Consider the following 20,051-nt stretch of genomic DNA (forward strand, 5'->3'; position numbering starts at 1 on the left):
AATATGCATATAAAATGCATAATCTATTATGTCCCAGGAATTTTAATTTCCCTGCCTAGTCTTACCTTCACAAATTAAGGCTTTAGGCTTCTTAATTAAACTTCATGCGGAAACGTTTCATGTGATTAACCCAAAGTCTAAACTTTAATAACTCTTTAATCCCGCTTTATTTCTATTATAACTCTCCTATAATAGAAATATACCATAAACCACTTAACCTTACCTTTCCGCCTTTCCACGACCTTTGCACATTTACCGATGCTCACCTTATCGCGTTCAACCTCCACCATTGATTTCTCTCCACCAGATCAACAACTATCGCACGATCTCCATTCATCCTCCAGAACTCAACCAAATTTAATTTGCATTGATAAACACATCGGGTCTACTCAGATTATTAACCTGCACGCACTTTTCCGCGTGATTATCGTCTGATCTATCAACCCATGGATGGTCCTGATCACTGGAACTCAACGAAGATTTAACCCCGCTATATAAACTCTCATCGGGTCTGATTTTCAAATTAAACCCTGTGCTTGTTTTCACGTGATATGCATCCGATCACCCTTTCAAAAAATAGTCTGATCACCTCCAGACTTCAGCTCGATTAAGTTATTCTTCATAACTTCATCGGGTCTGTTTTTCAATTACCTCTTACGGTTTTGAAGTCACACGAAAACCACTTCCGCCTACGAAAACCACTCCGTCCTTCTACCAACACGTGGCTTGAACTCTGATGCTCATCTTCTTGACTCCATTCTATGCAACTTAATCCTGGCCGCTTATCGCAAATAATCTCATTTTTTTATCTAACTGATCCAACAGCCCCTGTGCATGTTTACTTCATTCCTTCATGCCTTTACTTCTTCTCTTTTACATGTTTTCTCAAGGTTCTTCCATGGTTTCGGGTTCCTCCAGGGTTTCTGGTCTTTGATTGTTCTGCAACACAACTCCCTCTTGGACTTACTCTGCATACTCTTAAACATTGTCACTCCTGAACTTCACATTGATCCTTCAACTGGATTCAACGATCAAACCATGATCCTTCATACTCCACCTCTTCTCTGTGTTCTACTCGAACTTCACCTGCATACATATACTATGCATAATTACACTAATTCATACACAATTCATAACTCCATTAATCAATACACACCACACAATTTAGGAATCGAATTCTCTGTATTGATAAATAAATATTTACATAAGAGTCTCTCTCTCTGGCCTAATTTTCTAATCAGTGGCCTCTGTTTTCCTACCTGCCCATAGGCTTACAATCAAACCTATCTAACTCTCAACTAATTCCTTAGTTAGCTAACCCCTAACTAGCTAACCTCTTTCTAGCTAACCTCTTTCTATGCCTTTTAGGCTTACATTTATACAAAAGGATTCTATAACCAATTCCTGGTTTAGATCCATAACTTTCTCAACAAAAATCCTAAAATCTCTTCTTTATCCCTAAGGCTCCTCCTTAGTTCCTCAAATCATGAAACCAACCCCTAATATAGGATTCACAACTGATTCCCAAATCTTTCAACTATCCTAAATCTCTCATGTTCTCAAACATTCGAGAATATGTACAAATATGCCTCACAATACTTAATTAATTCTTATTCTCATTAAAATCACTCAAAAGCCTAAATAATTACATTAATTTAACACTTAGGAAAGCAACTTCCTTAAAACTCAAGACCCCCTATATCTACTAAAATACAATGATCTTTCGGAGATGAATGCTCCTGAATGAGACTCCCAAGGTAGAAAAAATTCATGATGTCCTGATCATGTGTATTCGTAATTTGATAGGAAACCTCTAGGGTCCCAAACATTAGTTTTTAGTTGTCTGAAAGCTCTGCACCTTTGCTGCTATCATATCTCAACTATCTTCTGTTTCATCTTCCTTTCCTTGCTAATCAGTTTCATGTTATGATTGATCACACTTCCTGTTGCTGTCAATATTCTCATTCTGGACTACTTCATCATTAATTTCCATAATTCTTCAATCTCCATCTCCAGCATATCCTTGGGCTGGTCCATACTCTGCCACTTACTGCTACCTCTTTCTCTTTGTCTCAAGTTGTCGTTGTTGTTCACTAACTTCAGCACCTTCACATTCTGCATCTCACTGCACATTGTCCATTCATATTTAAATTGTTGATTACTTTCTTCAGCTTTTCCTACTTCAGCTTCTACTATTACTCTTGAGATTTCTCCAAGTACCGTTGTAGATATTGCTTCCACCCAAACTTCTTGAATATCCTTGAAGATATCTCCCTCTGCAACATCTAATTTCTGCATCAAATCCTGACTTTCCAGCATTCTTTCTAGCAATTGAACATCTCTGTTCCATGGATTAAATACTTCCACAGAATCCTTTTCTTCCATCATTTTTACTTGGTTTCTCATCTGTGCCAAATTTCCTCCAACATTTGCAACTAAACCTACACTCACAAAACAATTGTTAAAATAAAAATCATAAGGCTTTTGTGCCTCTTCTTCTTTTGGAAACACATCAGTATGCTGCTCTGACTCCTCCTCCTCTATCAGCACATCAGTATGCTGACTCAACTTCTCTAAAGAATTCTCTAAAGTATTCTCAAGACTATCAGTTAGTCTCTCCTCCACACCACCTGCTTCAATGATGTCTTTCTGCTCTTGTCCACTGTAGTGAACTCCTTCCTCTGCAACCATATTGTCATACTCTGAATTTCCCAACAAATACTCCAGCAATTCAATTTCTTTGTTACACTTCATAAGTACTTCATCACTACTTATGATTCCTGCGTTTATACACAAATTATCAGTTTGAAAATTACAAGGTTCAACAGTCTCAACTGTTGCCTCGCATATCAGCTCTTCAGACTGAATTTCATCTCCTTTTTTCACAAGAAATTTTTCCTGTGTTGTAACACTTCAAATATCAGTGTATTACTAAATTCTTTCTGTTGCAATAATTCACTTCTTTTCTCATTCAAGAGAGATTCTCCATCATTCTTTACTTCAAAGTTTTTATCTTCTGAAAGATACTCTTCTGTACTTTTGACGGCTTCAAAAGACTTCTCATCCTCTGCAAAACTTGTAATCATATCAAAATTATTATATTCAAATATGCAAGGTTTTACATCCTATTGCTAATCTAATTTTTTCCAACATTTCAGAAAATCATCAATAATTCCTTCCTTAGCAAAGTAAACTTCTCACTATCTTGAATCCTCTAGATCTTTCACAAATCTCCCATCTTCATCTTCACTGAGAACCTCACCCTATTCTGGTTCACAAAAGGAAACTTCCATTTCCAACTCTTCTTCTCTGAGTTTCTTCATGAGCCATTATGCATGCCTCTGTTGTAGCCTTCTCTGTAACTTGGACCACTTCATTGGCATTTTCTTCAAGACCCAACCTACTCTTTGGTTTTCCTCTAGTATCATCCTCAATACATTGAGTTGTTCTTTTAACTCAGCAATCTCCTTGTCAATTTCCTCTTGACTCATTCTCTTTCCATTTGCCTTGGCATCCTCCTTCTTCACTTTTCTTCTGCTATGGTTTTCCTCAGAACCTCTACTATGACTATCAATAGTCATCTTCTCCTCCATCTCTATGAGTTCCTCACTCACTCACTATGAGTTCCACAAGTCTGTGCAACAACAAGCCCTCCCTACTGCATGATACCTCATTAAGCTGCTCTCCTCTTAGCTTAGTCTTTTCACATTTCTCTGGTTCCATCCACTGGAACCATTTGAGCACTCCATGTGCTAGATTTCAACTCATCTGCACTTTTTAGAACACAATTGTCCACTTATATTTCAAACACAAATGAAATACTAGGTTCTGCCACTCTTTCTCAGAATCCTTTATTAGCTTCCTTCATCATTGCTCTTCAGGCTGTGATCTTCTTCCTGAGATGTTTCATTAATTGTTGTTACCTGCATACCAATGATATTTAACCCAAAGATCATTCCAAGCTTTCAAAAGCTTGTTGTTCACCTTCCTTTCGAGAACACTCTTGTCCCCTTTGTCCAACCTTCAGTCGGATTCTTTAGGTTCACTACCACTTGTTTTTCGAGTCTTTCATTCACTTTGTTCTTTTAGAACATAGACAACTTTCTTTGTCTATTTTCTTCTATAAATCTTTACTTTGTCTCTAACCTGCAAAACTCAAACCAAAGTTAAATAAAACAATACCCGTATGACTTCACAAGCAGTCTCTATCCACTCTTCACATTTGAGTGAATCTAGATTTTCCTCAAGAAAACAAACATCACTGTGTTTTCTTTATGCTTCTACAATCTCTTCTTAAGAGTATCACTGACTCTCATCCTATGTCATGCCTTCTACTTAATATATTCAAATAACCTGATCTCCTCTTGTGTGCATACACATCTTTAAAACATAACACAGAATTTCCTTATTCTTCTCTAATACCAAATGATGCTAGCCTAAGTTGACTTTACCCACAGTATGCATATAAAATGCATAATCTATTATGTCCCAGAAATTTTAATTTCCCTACCTAGTCTTACCTTCACAAATTAAGGCTTTAGGCTTCTTAATTAAACTTCATGCAGAAACATTTGATGTGTTTAACCCAAAGTCTAAACTTTAATAACTCTTTAATCCTACTTTATTTGTATTATAACTCTCCTATAATAGAAATATACCATAAACCACTTAACCTTACCTTTTTGCCTTTCCATGACCTTTTCACATTTACCGATGCTCACCTTATCGCGTTCAACCTCCACCGTTGATTTCTCTCCATAGCGATCGCATGATCTCCATTCATCCTTCGGAACTCAACCAATTTTAATTTTCATTGATAAACACATAAGTCTGCTCAAATTATTAACCTACGCACACTTTTCCGCGTGATGATCGTCCGATTCGTCAACCCATGGACGGTCCCGATCACCGAAACTCAACAAAGATTTAACCCCGTTATATAAACTCTCATCGGGTCCGATTTCCAAATTAAACCTTGTGTGTGTTTGCACGTGATATGCATTTGATCACCTTTTCAATGAACGGTCTGATCACCTCTGGACTTCAACTGGATTAAGTTATCATTCATAACTTCACCGAGTTCGTTTTTCAATTACCACTTATGGTTTTGAAGCCGCGCGAAAAACACTTCCGCCTACAAAAACCACTCCATCCTTTTGCCAACATGTGGCTTGAACTCTTCTGCTTATCTTCTTGACTCCATTCTACGCGACTTAATCTTGGCCGCTTATCACAAACAATCTCGTTCGTTGATCTAACTGATCCAACGACTCCTGTGCATGTTTACTTCATTCCTTTGTGCCTTTACTTCTTCTCTTTTACGTGGTTTCTCAAGGTTCTTCTGTGGTTTTGGGTTCCTCCAGGGTTTTTGGTCTTTGATTGTTCTGCAACACAACTCCCTCTTGGACTTACTCCACATACTCTTAAACACTGTCACTCCTGAACTTCACATTGATCCTTCAACCAGATTGAACGATCAAACCATGATCCTTCATACTCCACCTCTTCTCTGTGTTCTGCTTGAACTTCACCAGCATACATATACTATCCATAACTACACTAATTCATACACAATTCATAACTCCATTAATCAATGCGCACCACACAATTCAAGGATCGAATTCTCTATATTAATAAATAAATATTTAAGTAAGAGTCTCTCTCTCTCTCTGGCCCGATTTTCTAATCAGTGGTCTCTGTTTTCCCACCTACCCATAGGCTTATAATCAAACCTAGCTAACTCTCAACTAATTCGTTGGTTAGCTAACCCCTAACTAGCTAACCCCTTTCTATGCCTTTTAGGCTTACATTTATACAAAAGGATTCTATAACCAATTCCTGGTTTAGATCCATAACTTTCTCAACAAAAATCCTAAAATCTCTTCTTTATCCCTAAGGCTCCTCCTTAGTTCCTCAAATCTTGAAAGCAACTCCTAATTTAAGATTTGCAACTAATTACCAAATCATTCAACTATCCTAAATCTCTCATGTTCTCCAACATTCGAGAACATTTACAAATATACCTCACAATACTTAATTAATTCCTATTCTCATTAAAATCATTCAAAAGCCTAAACAATTACATTAATTTAACACTTGGGAAATCAACTTCCTTAAAACATAAGACCCCCTATGTCTACTAAAATACAATGATCTTTCTAAGTTGAATGCTCCTGCATCATAAGTTCCTTAGATAGGATACCAAAGGACACCACTCACAAACAAATCATAGATCAATACACGTGTATTCTTGATGTGGTTAAAACCCTCAAAGAGGGAAATAGTCCATGGCGTGAACCAACGCGACCACTTCAAACAACTTATTAATGTAAAAGAAATAAAATTTACATAAGCTTCTCTCATGAAAGGTCACCTTACAAATGACCCTCCATGCTCTTTAAATAGATATCATGGACCAATCGGATGTTAACATGGATCAAGTGTCGGTAATACCAAGGAGAGAATGAACCGTCAGATCACTTCATGTCTAGAAGATATCGTGATCGTTAGATTGCAAGTTACAAATATTACATACTAAAGAAACACACTTTACCTAACTATACAGTGATACACTAGACCAAGTTATAATTAAATATTTCCTATGTGTTGGAATATCCTAACATCCCCCCTTAAGAACAACTTGGGATAGGAGTGAAGGATGTACAAATATGACACAATAGGAGAAGGAAGGAGGCATTAGACCCTATCCCCCCTAGTGACAACTTCCTGAACTCCAACCATAAATTGAAGTTTAGTAAAATTCGCCTTTGTGAGAGCCTTTGTAAAGATGTCTGCAACTTGACCATCGGTTGAACAATTTTTCACTTCAAGAACATGGTCATGAATGAGTTTTTTGGTGAAGCGCATGTGTAGTTCAATGTGTTTTTTATGCTGATTTTGGACTGGATCTTTGCATAGCTGAATGGCACTTTGATTATGACACCAAAGTGTAGTCGAATGTTGCTGTTGAAAGCCAAACTCTAACAGGATCTGACGATGCCATAGGGCTTCCTTACGAGCTTCTATAGTGCCATGATACTCTGCTTCTGCTGAAGAAATATAAATTGCACTTTGTTTCTTGCAAGCCCATGTAATAGGTCCAGAACCAAGAGTGAAGACATAACTTGCAATAGACATCCAATCATCAAGGTCACCAGCCCAATCGTAATCATTGAACCAACCAATAGAGGAGATGCTTCTTCATTGTAATGATTCCCAAACTGAATTTTACCTCGAACATAACGAAGTATTCTTTTATGCTTTATAATGATTTCATGTGGGTTTTTCATAAACCGATCAATAAGGCCAACAAAAAAGGAAAGGTCAGGATGAGTATGGGTCAAATACAAAATTTTTCTACAAGCTGACAGTATAAGGTAGAATCAACTTCATGGTAAGTATAAATGACTGAAAGTTTGGCTCCAGACTGAAAGGGAGAAGGGGTTGGCTTACATTCTTCCATGTGAAAATTGTGTAGAAGATCACAGGCATACTTGGACTGGGAAAGGAAAATACCTTCCTTGGATTGCAAGACTTGAAGACCAAGAAAATAATGTTAGTGTCCTAAGTCTGTCATTTAGAAATTCTTTTTAAGGTTGGACTTCACATGGTTTATAAGGTTGGGATCACTACCAGTAAGGATAAGATCATGAACATAAAGAACATGAATGACAAGAGACTTACCCACTTTCTTGGTGTAAATAGTATAGTCATAATGACACCTAGAAAATCCAGTATCTCAAAGAAATCTATCCATTTTGGCATACCAAGCCCAAGGGGCTTGCTTCAGACCATAAAGGGATTTCTTAAGCCAACATACAAGGCCAGAGTCTGTTTGTATAAATCCAGGAGGTTGTCCCATATAGATTTCTTCATGCAAATCCCCATGCAAGAAGGCATATTTAACATGCATCTGATGGACTTCCCATTTGAAAGAGGCAAGAAGGGAAAGAACAAGGCAGGTAGAGTTCATTTTGGCAATAGGGGAGAAGGTTTCAGTATAGTCAATGCCTTCAGCTTGTCAAAAACTTTTATCAACAAGACGAGGTTTATGTTTATCAACTTTTCCATCTGGTCCAAACTTGGTTCTGTAAACCCATTTGCATCTAACAAGTCTTCGTCTCCTTAGAAAAGGAACAAGATCCCATGTATCACTTGCCAATAATGAACAATATTCTTTATTCATAGTTGTGTCCCAATCTGGATGGCCTAGAGCTTCTGCAAAGGTGTCAGGATCATAATTCGCTAAATCTTGAGCCAATAAATAAGAGGCTCTATCGAACTGAGAACATGTAAGTCGTTGATCTATAGGATCACTTGCAAGAGCATCTATTGCATCCCGAGTAGCAAAAACCCACTTTGGAAGTTGAGGAGCTAAAGGAGGATCGTGAGAAGGTGGGGGAGGAAGATCTATCACCATATTTTCCTTACATAGATTTTTAAGGGAGCGATAGTTTAAGTGACCAAATCGCTCATGCCAAAGTTTTATCACATCATCATTATGAGAAAAAAATACCGAGGGAAGAGTTAATGACCCAAAGTTGTTAAACTTATACAACCTTGTAGAATCATCAGAAATGCCAGTAGTTAAAATCTGTCTGAGATCTCTTAGGTCCTTATTTACAACATCACGAGGTGAAAATTCAATGATTTTACCTTCACTTGAATGAGTTATCTGATATACAGATAGAAGGTTGTAGGATAAGGTAGGAACACATAATACATCATTAAATTGACCATTGTCTAGATGAACAGTTCCAGTACGTACAGCACTAAGAGATCTATCATCACCAACATATATATTTTTGGTTTTACAATCATTTAAATAATAAAACATGCTTTGTTTTTTACCATGTGATAAGAAGCTCCATAATCAATGAGCCACTCATGAGAATGAGAAGAAGAAGATACATTTAGTGCATAACTAGACCGAGATGAATGACAACCACATGCAGAAAGTGTTATTCATGAATATGAAGTTGAAGTTGAAGAGTGCTCCAAATGGATGTTATGCTTCTTCATTGTTTCTTCCAACGCTTCCATATTTTTAAATTATTTGGATTCCAAGTGGCCATTATGATTGCAAAAGTTGCAATGTCTATCAGATTTCATCCCTCTATTTTATTTTCCTTATGATTTTGTTGAATTGATTTTCCATTTTGAGACTGAAATTTCTTAGGACCCTTGTTTGGTTTAAGACCATTCTTTTTAGGATGTTACTTCTCAGGATTCTTTGAATTTGGTTGTTGTTGGGCTGCAAAGGCTTTCTTAGAAGAGTTTCCAATATTAAGAAGACCAAGATATAAGAGTTTCTCTTGTTCTCTTATTAAAGAATCAAAAAAGGCATCAAAAGTTTTTCTTTTTTTTCTTGTAGAATGGAAGGTTGAAACAAACACAGAGTAGGTTGGTCCCAACTTAGTAAGAATGGAATATATAAGGCTACCACCTTATTTCTTAACATTAACACCTTGCAAGAGAAGTCTAAGGGTCTTGCATTTAGACAAAAAATCTTCAATGGAAAAAAAATTATTAGGGTCCAATGTAAGAAACTCATTTTTGAGTTGATGGGCTCTACTTTCATTTTTAATTCCAAAAATTTTATTGAGATGTTTCATTGCTTCATCAGGGGTATCAAGTTCTACGATATGCAATGTAAGGTCTGGAGAAATAGACATCCTTAGAAACCCACGTGCTTGATCTAACCTATTTTCACATTTGGCTTCCTTATCCTCATCTTCAGGTTTAGCCTCTTAGCCTGAGGTTATTCTATAGAGACCTTTACTTCTAAGTAAATCCTCTATGTAGGACAACCATTGGAAGTAATTCGTGCTGTCAAGACTAACTTGGCATGGATTTTCCATTTTAACAAAAAATGAAGATGTAGATGCCGAAACTAAGTGTTCCAATGGAAAGATCTCGAAAAGTTAGACCGATTGAAAAAAATAACTCTGAAAACAGCCTCTGGATGAAGAATTTATGGTTTTTTGAAGAAAAGTTGTTGAAGATGCCGACGAAGTACGTGAATGTGTCGAAGTGAATGATAATGTTCTATTCTTAGAATCCCCCTATCCCCCCTTCCAAAATTAATCTCATTAGCTCACTAAAAAAATAAAAAATTATGTGACCCACTTTTATAAATAAGTGAAAGTCACTTTTACAGTGGTACTTTATGAGCTACCCACTAAATTGTAACTTAAATAAAAGATAAAGAGACTTTAGAGTTATATGTCACTCACTTTTTATAATGGATGATAACACTTTTACATAAAGTAACTTTAAAACATAAGTTACATGTGTTTTTTGAAAAAGTAGCTGAACAAAAAGAAATACTTGAACCCAAGACCTCTATTCTCATAAAGTAACTTTGGACCAAGTGAGCTAGTTTAAAAGGTTAGTAATTTTAGGAAAAGAGGAAGGGTTTTTTCTTTGTCACTGAAGCTTTGGAGTGCGTGATTATATGAGAAAGACCTATTTTCCGACAAGACAAAAAGCCACACAACCCAAAACAGACATGCAAAATAACCAAACTTTACGCTCAAAGTTAGATTTCACCAGAAATTGAATATTTTCCTCAATGTTTCTGATTTTCCAACATCAAACTAAGGCACAACGGAAAAGAGCATACGCATGAGAAAAACCCTTCCTTTCTGTTTTTGATTTTCCCATATCGCACAGAGTCATGGGGCAAAGAGAATAGGTAAAAATGAAAGGTATGGATCCAGTAATAAATGACAGAGATATAAATAAACTGAAATAAACAGAGAGATAAATAACTAAAACTACAAATAAATATTGTATACCTCCAGATCTTAAAAATGACATAGTTAGGGCTAACATAAACCTTTTCGCGTGAAACGAAAGGGGTTCCTCACTGGAACAGATGATCCTAACAAAACAGAATAGTCATCATGACTCGAAAGTGGTCATAAACAGTAGATCTAGGAAACAACAGTAGGATGTAGTTGTACTAGCTTTGGATTTGGATCACCAATAGATGCCACCCTAAAATACCTCTAATGACATGTAGGAATTTATAGCGTAAGTTCCTCATATAGAGCACCAAAAGAAACTTCTCACAAATAGATCACAGATCAGTACACCGTATTCTTGACGTGGTTAAAACCCTTAAAAAGGGGAACAGCCCATAACTTGAGCCAACGCAGACACTTGAGGAAATTTATTAATGTAAAAGAAAGAAAATTTACATAAGCTTCTCTCATGAATGGTCACCTTAAAAAAGACCTTCCATGCTCTTTAAATAGAGATCATTGACCAATCGGGTGTTAAGCCACAGATCAATTTTCGGTAATACCAAGGATAGAATGAACCGTCAGATGACTTCATGTCTAGAACATATCATGACCATCAGATTCCAAGTTCCAAAAAGTACATACTAAATAAACACACTTTACCTAACTATATACTAGACTAAGTTATACTTAACTATTTCCTATGTGTCGGAGTATCCTAAGAGAAACAAAAAAAAGAATATTCACAAACCAATGAGCCATAGGTGGCAGGGGTAAAGAAATGTTTAATGTTCTTCAGTTTGAGAAAAAAGAACAATAGTAATCCAATAGTATACCTTTGAAAGGGTGAGGATCATTGCACGTTGGAACAAAAACTAATAGTGCATACCAAGCATTGTGAGCACTGGAATAGTGCAACAAGTTACATAAGTAGAATTGGCTGAATAGTCGATAATGTGATAACTTACCTAAAGTGTGAAAAGTTGAAGGGGTGTGCTCCATCTCTGAAGGGTCAGTGAGATTTTCCAGATTCTACACCCAAAAACCCAACAGAAAACAGGGAAAACATTCAAGACTCACATAATAAATTGGGTAGGAAAATAAAATTAAACAAAGTTAAAACAAAAACAAACATATGCCTTAAATACTAGAAGGCAGTCAAAAACTAAAAAATTCAACAGGCATAAGGAACTGAGTCAAGAAGGAAGCGAAGGAACCCTAGGGCCAACAGGGTGTTCTCCATGGGAAGATTTCATGAACCATACGTCGTTCCCTCCTAATCATTTTGTCACAGATTGAGCATACCTCGACCATAGAGGGAAACTTGAGGCGTAAACCAAGAAAATAATGGAAACCATGAGCAAATGCATAACTACACCAAACGGCGATGAAAATGAGGGAAGGCATAAGGTTCCAACCACTTAGGGTTTGAGTGTTTCATTATGAGTCATCGATATATCCCCAGATGATCGCCACCCTTGAAGTCTCATCAATGGGAGAGTTATACAACTGAGGAAACCCTAGTACACAGAGGAGGGTGAGACCACATGGCCCCAAGGGACGTTGCACCACTCTACTCACCCAGGGTACAGCTGGGCATGAGAGGATAGGGACGCATTGAGGGCACTAACAATAGGTTGTAGAAAAGCGCACCATGTTAATGAAGAGGGTAACCATGAAGGTATAAGGGAAAACCTTATTATCAAGTATCACCGAGTAGAATGATATGTTATAGTTGGTTAGGGGATAAAATCACCCCCTACGTATTTGAGGGTTATAGACATGAATTATGTACATGAATTGAATGTATATAGGTAGAATTTGAATGTAAAAGACATAGGGAGTATGGTCACCTGTCTCAAGGGTTGTGAGGTGTAATAGAAAAAAACCATTCGATTACATAATTTAATTTTATGTGTTTTGGGGGAATACTATAATCATCAATAATGGCTATTGTTAAGATTGACAATAGGCAAATAAATATTTAGAGTTGAGGAACATGAAGAATGGTATTAGAGCCCATATTTCTACACTGGTCCTGCATAGAGGTTCCATTACAAGTTACAATTAGCAATATTTGCAGTAACAAGAAATTTATGATATTGAAATTTTTCTATTTGGATTCTGGTATCGCACTCTAAGAGAAGGATGGAGGATATAAATCTAGACACTATAGGAGGGGAGGAATTATATGTATACTTGGGAGAAGGGTGTATGTCCTCCCCCAGTCAATTGGCAGGGGTAATCATAAATTTATAATAGGAAATGACACAACTCCCCCATAGAAATGAGTGATTAATAAAAGCTAGTGAAGAACAAGAGAAATTGATTTGAGAATGGACTAAAAAATCTAGCCATAAGAGTGTTGAACTAGTAGGGTCAAAGTAGAAACAACCAATATTGACGACGAAAAAATATGAAAGCGAGGAGGGATCTGAAAAAATAGATTCTAAGAACATGAAAGACAAAAAAATAAAGGAACTACAGGGGAAGTTCTGAAAGATAAAACCCCCCACCTTTGATGGTGAAAAGGAACAATATTTCGAAGCTTAGATTTTAAATATGATTAAGTACTTTCAAGTGTATGAATACAAAAACAATTTGAAAGAAAGATTAGCATTCTATCATTTGCAGGGGAAATCCACTCTGTGGTGGGAGGAGACAAAATGATACATCTTCTAGAAGAAAAGATGGTGGAGTGGAAGGAATTTTAGTAGAAGCTTAAAGCCCTCTATCTGAGCAAGAGGTATTATGATGATTGGTCGAAAGAATTCCACGAATTGAGGCTGGGACAACTTGGCATGGATGAATTCGTGACTAATTTCACCAACTTGCTTCGGTATGTGCCTTACATATGGGAGGAAAAAGCAAAGTTACAAAGTTTTCTAACCTATTTACCACCTGTATACAAAGAAATGATTGAATTTGATAATCCTAGGACTATGGATGAAGCGGTCAGAAAATTGAGACTCTATTATCAGCAATTTTGAAATCGAAGTGAGGGATCTCAACCTTGGCAGAATAAGGATAAAAACAAGATGGGGGTGAACCTAAAGAGGCATAAACTAGCTTACTTACAAAAATATGGTAAAGATTAGTAGTAGAAGAAAATCATTAGGAGTGAGTTGTGTCAGCCAACACAGTCTTACACGAGCTCTATGCCTGCAGATTTGGGCAACAAGAAGAACATGGGAGGTAAAGAAAGGGAGCCATTAAAGTGTTGGGGTTGTGGCGAACCCCACTTTCTACGGGATTGTCCTCACAACCCCAAATCAATCCAGAATGTACAGGTAGCACCTGAAGCTTCTACAATAAATGATGTGATTGGGAGTATCCCAACAATCAATGTAGCCTTGAGAGACTGACAAGTATAACATCAATCTACCATGATTGAAATAGAAGGTATTATCCAAACCCATCCTTTGTTTGTTTTAATAGACCATGGGGCTTAGAGCCTAAGCTACATAAACTGTCATATTATGGAAAGGTGTGGCTTAAAATCATAAAAAAATACCATTCGTGGTTGGTAAAACTAGCCACTGGTACTAAAAGTAGAGTGACCCACATAGTAAAATAAGGTGTAGTAAATTTAAACGGACACCTCACTGAAATCAATTTACACATCCTCCACTTAGAACCACATGATCTCTTTGTCGGAATGGATTTGTTAGAACAACAAAAAGTTGTTGTAAACTATTTGTAAAAGACACTGAGTTGTGTGGACCGCCAATGGAATTCGTTTCTTGTGAAAGGAAAACCAAAACCAATTTCAGTAAGGAAAATAACAGCCTTTCAACCGAAAAGAGCAAGAAGAAATGGTTTCGAAGTGTATGTAGCACATGTGGAAGAGCAGGAGCAAAAGACTGAAGTGGGAGGATTAGAAAAACTACTAGTTGTGAGACAATTCCAACATGTGTTTCCTGAAGAAATACCCAAGCTACCCCCTCAGAGAAGCCTTGATTTCTCAATTGAGTTAGTGTGTGTCTAGAGTCCCATATAGAATGAGTACCCCAAAATTGATAGAGTTAAAATTGCAACTACAAGAGTTGCTTGATAAAGGTTATATCAGACCAAGTGTGTCCCCATTGGGAACTCTGGTATTATTCATTAAGGAGAAAGACAGTACACTTACAATGTGTATTGACTATAGATAGCTAAATAACATAACCATAAAAAACATATATCCTCTACCATGAATTGACGATCTATTTGACCAAGTAAGAGGAGAAACCATTATTTCTAAGACTGATTTGTGAAATGGGTATCACCAGCTGCACATAAAGGACGAGGATATACATAAGAAAACTTTTAGAATGAGGTATGGACATTATTAGTTCATGATATTACCATTTGGACTCACTAATGCCCCTGCTACCTTCATGTGTCTCATGAATAGTGTATTGCACAAGTTTTTGGATCAATTTGTGTTAGTTTTTATTGATGACATTTTAATATACTCAAAGAATGAGGAGGAACACCAAGAGCATTTGAAATTGGTATTACATAGAGAGAATCATATTTATGCAAAGGGTAGTAAGTGTGAGTTTTTTAAAACCCAGATCCAATTTTTGGGACATATCATCTCCAAAGAAGGATTGGTGGTGGATCTTGAAAAAATTAAATCCATTATGAATTGGCCGATACCGAAAGATGTATCAACAATTCGTTCCTTTATGGGAATTTTTGGGTACTACCGTAGATTTTTACAAGGGTTCTCCAGGTTTTCCCCATTACCTCTCTACAAAAGAAGGGGGTTAATTTTGAATGGAGAGAAAAGTGTCAAAAAAGTTTTGATCAATTGAAATGTATGTTGACAACAGCCCCTGCCCTAAAGATAACAGACCCAAATAAGGAATTTACTGTGTGTCCAAATGCATGTTTGGGAGAATCTTTTGGGTGTGGAGCCTGATTATCTTCTTTATTCAGAGGTATCACTGCATTGGACTCGAGTTTGTAATGTGGTGTCAATGCCGACCGTAATATTTGTGTTCCAAGGGGGGCGACTACGATCTTTGGGAGACCCCCCCGGGGGGGGGGGGGGGGGGGGGGATCGGGGGCATCATCCCTGAAGCTAAAAATAGATGTAAAATTGCCTTGTAAAATATTTTAATTTTGAAGTCAATCTAGGTCATTCATTAGGTGGAGATATGACGGTAGAAGTTATGTTTTATTTAGGGTTTTTTCCCTAGAAGGAAACCCCTCGCTATATATGAGGGAATTGTATTGCGTCTATGTAGATCTGTATTTTGAGTGAGGAAGAGAGAGGAGATTGTGTGCGAGCGAAGAGGGAACTATAGTGAATCTGATGTAGGTTGTATCTCTTTAGTTTGTTGGGTAATATGAAAGGAAGGACTGACTGTTTCCCATGCACGTAGCCCAAATTGGGTGAACCACGTATATTTGTGTCTCTCTTTTTTTATATGTTTTCTTTGCTTATATTTCTGTAATATATTTTATGTGTTCCATTGCTCTGTAATATAAAGCTTTCTAAAAACTGCTATCAGAGTCGATGGTCTATATGGCTGATAAACTCACAAGAGATAAGGGTTCCTCGTTCCAGTGGGAGAAATGGTGGAAGATGGTAGGTTTAGGGTCGAAAAATTTAATGGCCAAAACTACCAGCTATGGAAGATGCAGATGGAAGATTATTTGTACCAGAAAGATCTATACCAACCATTGACCAGAAAGAAAAAGAAGCCTACGAGTATGACAAACACGGAACGGGATATTCTCAATAGAAAGGCACTTGGAACAATATGACTATGCCTAGCAATGTTGGTAGCCTTTAATATTTCAAAGGAAACAACAACAGAGGGTTTAATGTCGGCATTGGCCAAAATATATGAAAAACCCTCAACCTAAAATAAGGTATTTCTTATGAAGCATTTATTTAATATGAAAATGTCAGAAGGTGGATTTGTTTCTTTTCATTTAAATGAATTTAATATAGTTACCAATCAGCTAATTTCTGTAGGGGTAACTTTTGATGATGAAGTTAGGGCTCTGTTATTTCTGTGCTCATTGCCAAAAGGCTGGAATGGCTTATTTCTGGACATTAGTAAATCTATCTTTGGATCTAGTACTTTAAATTTTGATGATGTTTTCGGTGCAATCCTTAGCGAGGAAATGCGACGGAAAAGCTCCGGTGAGACATTAGGTAATGCTTTGACTGCAGAGAATAGGGGAAGAAAAATGGAAAGAGGAAAGAGCCCAAGATATCTTCGTAAGTCAAGGAAAGGCAAATCCATGTTGAGATCGGGGATAGTGTGCTGGAAATGTGGGAAGAAAGGACACCTTAAGAAACACTCCAAGTCTCAGAAGGGAAAATAAGGAGATGCGTAGCAAGAAACCAATCATGAAGCGAATGTGACAGGTGATGTGTTACAAGATGCTTTGATTCTTTCATTAGAAAATATTATTGATGCCTGGGTGGTAGATTCAGGGGCGTCATTCCATGCCACACCTGATAGGAAAAATTTTCATGATTATGTTTAAGGAGATTTTGGACAGGTTCGATTGGGTGATGATAAACCCTATAAAATAATTGGAGTGGGTATAGTTTTCATAAAACAACAGAATGGAAATCAATGGCTATTGAAGGAGGTAAGACATGTTCCAAATTTGAAGAGAAATATTATTTCAACAGGGCAGTTGGGAGGTGAAGGTTGTGTCACTACTTTTACAAATAAAACCTGGAAGGTCACTGAAGGAGCCCTGGAAATATCAAAAGGAGAAAAGTTTGGTATATTGAATTTATGCAATGGTATTTCTAATTTTGTTAATGCTTTAACCTCTACAAGAGAAGATACGGCATTGAGGCATCATCAACTTGGGCACATGAGTGAGAAGGGGATGCAGATTCTTCACTCAAGAAATTTGTTGCCAGGTTTGAAGCATGTTGATTTAAAATTTTGTGAGAATTGTGTTTATGGAAAACAGAAGAGAGTCAGATTTTCTCAGCATTGGGAAAGAAAAGAAGAGCGAAAAATTAGAACTTGTGCACACAGATGTATGGGGACCTTCTCGGGTATCATCTTTCGATGGCTCTCACTATTATGTTATTTTTATTGATCATGCAACCAGAAAAACTTGGATTTATTGTATTCAAAATAAATCTGATGTATTTGATACTTTCAAGAAATGGAAAGCTTTGGTTGAAAATGAGACAGGGAAAAGGTTGAAGTGTCTCAAATTAGACAATGGAGGTGAATATTGCAGCAAAGAGTTTTATAGGTTTTATTCAAAGAATGGAATTCACAGAGAGAAGAAAGTTCCAGGAACACCACACGAAAATGGTGTGTCAGAAAGGATGAACAGGACAATCATGAAGCATGCAAGGTGCATGAGATTGCATGCACGATTGCCTTTACAATTTTTGGCAGATGTTGTAGATACTGTTGTTTATATAATAAACAAAGGGCCTTCCAATTCTTTGGATGGTGTTATTCCATAGGAATCATCGACATGTAAAAAAGGTAAACTAGTCATTTTTAAAGACTTTTGGATCTGAAGCCTTTGTCCATGTTAATAAATAAAATAGAACAAGTCTTGATGCAAAATCAAAGAAATGTACCTTTATTCGATATGGTGTTAATTATTTTGGTTATCTCTTTTATGATTATGAAAAGCAAAAAGTCATTAGGAGCAGAGATTTCATATTCAATGAAAAGTTTTTGTATAAGGATCAGCTGCAGGAAAAGAATCAAGAAAAAGAAAATAGAGAATACAAAGTGATTGATGAGATAGCAGATAAAGTGAAGGTGCATGAAAATCATAATGATCAACAACAAGAACAAATACAACAACCACAATAGCAACAAGCACCTCAAACACTTGAAAGTGGTGTTAGAAGATCTACCAGGATAAGTAGACCCTTGAATGATACTCTCCTTCATTATATTACGTATTTTTGACTGATTCTGGTGAACGAGAATGTTATGAAGAAGCAGTGCAAGTAGAAACCAGGAAGCAGTGGGAGAAAGCCATGAAACAAGAGATGGACTGCTTAGCAAGTAACCAGACTTTGGACTTAGTCAGGTTGCCTGCAGGTAAAAAAACAATTGAGAATAAATGGGTTTACAGGTTGAAGGAAGAAGATGGAGGTAGAAAAAGGTATAAAGCTAGACTTGTGGTGAAGGGGTCTGCATAGAAAAAGGGAATAGACTTAGATGAGATATTTTCTCCTATTGTTAAAATGATTTCAATCATAACTATTTTAAGTCTAGTAGCAGTTGAAGATTTGCATCTTGAGCAGTTAGATGTAAAGACAACCTTTCTCCATGGGGATTTGGAAGAAGAGATATATATGCAACAACCACAATGATATGAGGTAAAAGGGAAGGAGAAAATAGTATGTAGGTTGAAGAAGGGCTTGTATGGCTTAAAACAGTCTCCAAGGCAGTGGTATCTAAAATTTCACAAGTTTATGTCTGAACAAGGTTATATTAGATGTCACTCTAATCATTGTGTTTATCTTAAAAGGAAAAATGATGGAAGCTATATTATATTGTTATTGTATGTAGATTACATGCTTGTTGCAGGTTCTAACATGTAGGAAATAAATGTGCTCAAAAGAAAATTGGAAACCTCATTTGTAATGAAGGATTTGGGTACTGCAAAACAAATCCTTGGTATGAGAATAACTAGAGATAGGAATGATCGAAAATTAAGATTGTCTCAGAGTGAGTACATAGAAAAGATGTTGAAAAGATTTAATATGCAAAATGCAAAACCAGTTAGTATACCTTTGGCTAGCCATTTCAAACTAAGAAAAGGAATGTGTCTAGAGACTTAATGTATGCAATGGTTTGCAGAAGGCCTCATATTGCACATGCAGTGGGAGTTGTAACTAGGTACATGAACAATCCAGGAAAAGAACATTGGATGGCGGTGCAGTGGATTCTCAGGTATTTGAGAGGTACCACAAATCAAACATTATGATTTGGTGGTTAAAACATTTCTCTACAGGGATATGTTGATGCAAATATGGCGGGTGATAAAGATAACAAGAGGAGCACAACAGGGTATGTGTCTATTGTAGGTGGAACAGTTGTCAGTTGGGTTTCAAAACTGCAAATTGTTGTTGCACTCTCAACAATGGAAGTAGAGTTTGTTGCTGTTAGAGAGGCTAGTAAAGAAATGATTTGGTTACAAAGCTTTCTGGATGAATTGGGTAAGAAGTACGAGTTGGGCAGGTTATACAGTGACATCCAGAGTGCCATGCATCTTGTAAAGAACTCTGCATTTCATTCCAAGACAAAACATATACAACTCAAGTATAATTTCATACTGTCAGTGTTGGAA

The sequence above is a fragment of the Pinus tabuliformis genome, chromosome 4_2 (assembly GCF_031772625.1).
Source record: "Pinus tabuliformis cultivar Carrire ecotype Pingquan chromosome 4_2, CPIR1, whole genome shotgun sequence".
NCBI classification, from domain to species: Eukaryota; Viridiplantae; Streptophyta; class Pinopsida; order Pinales; family Pinaceae; genus Pinus; species Pinus tabuliformis.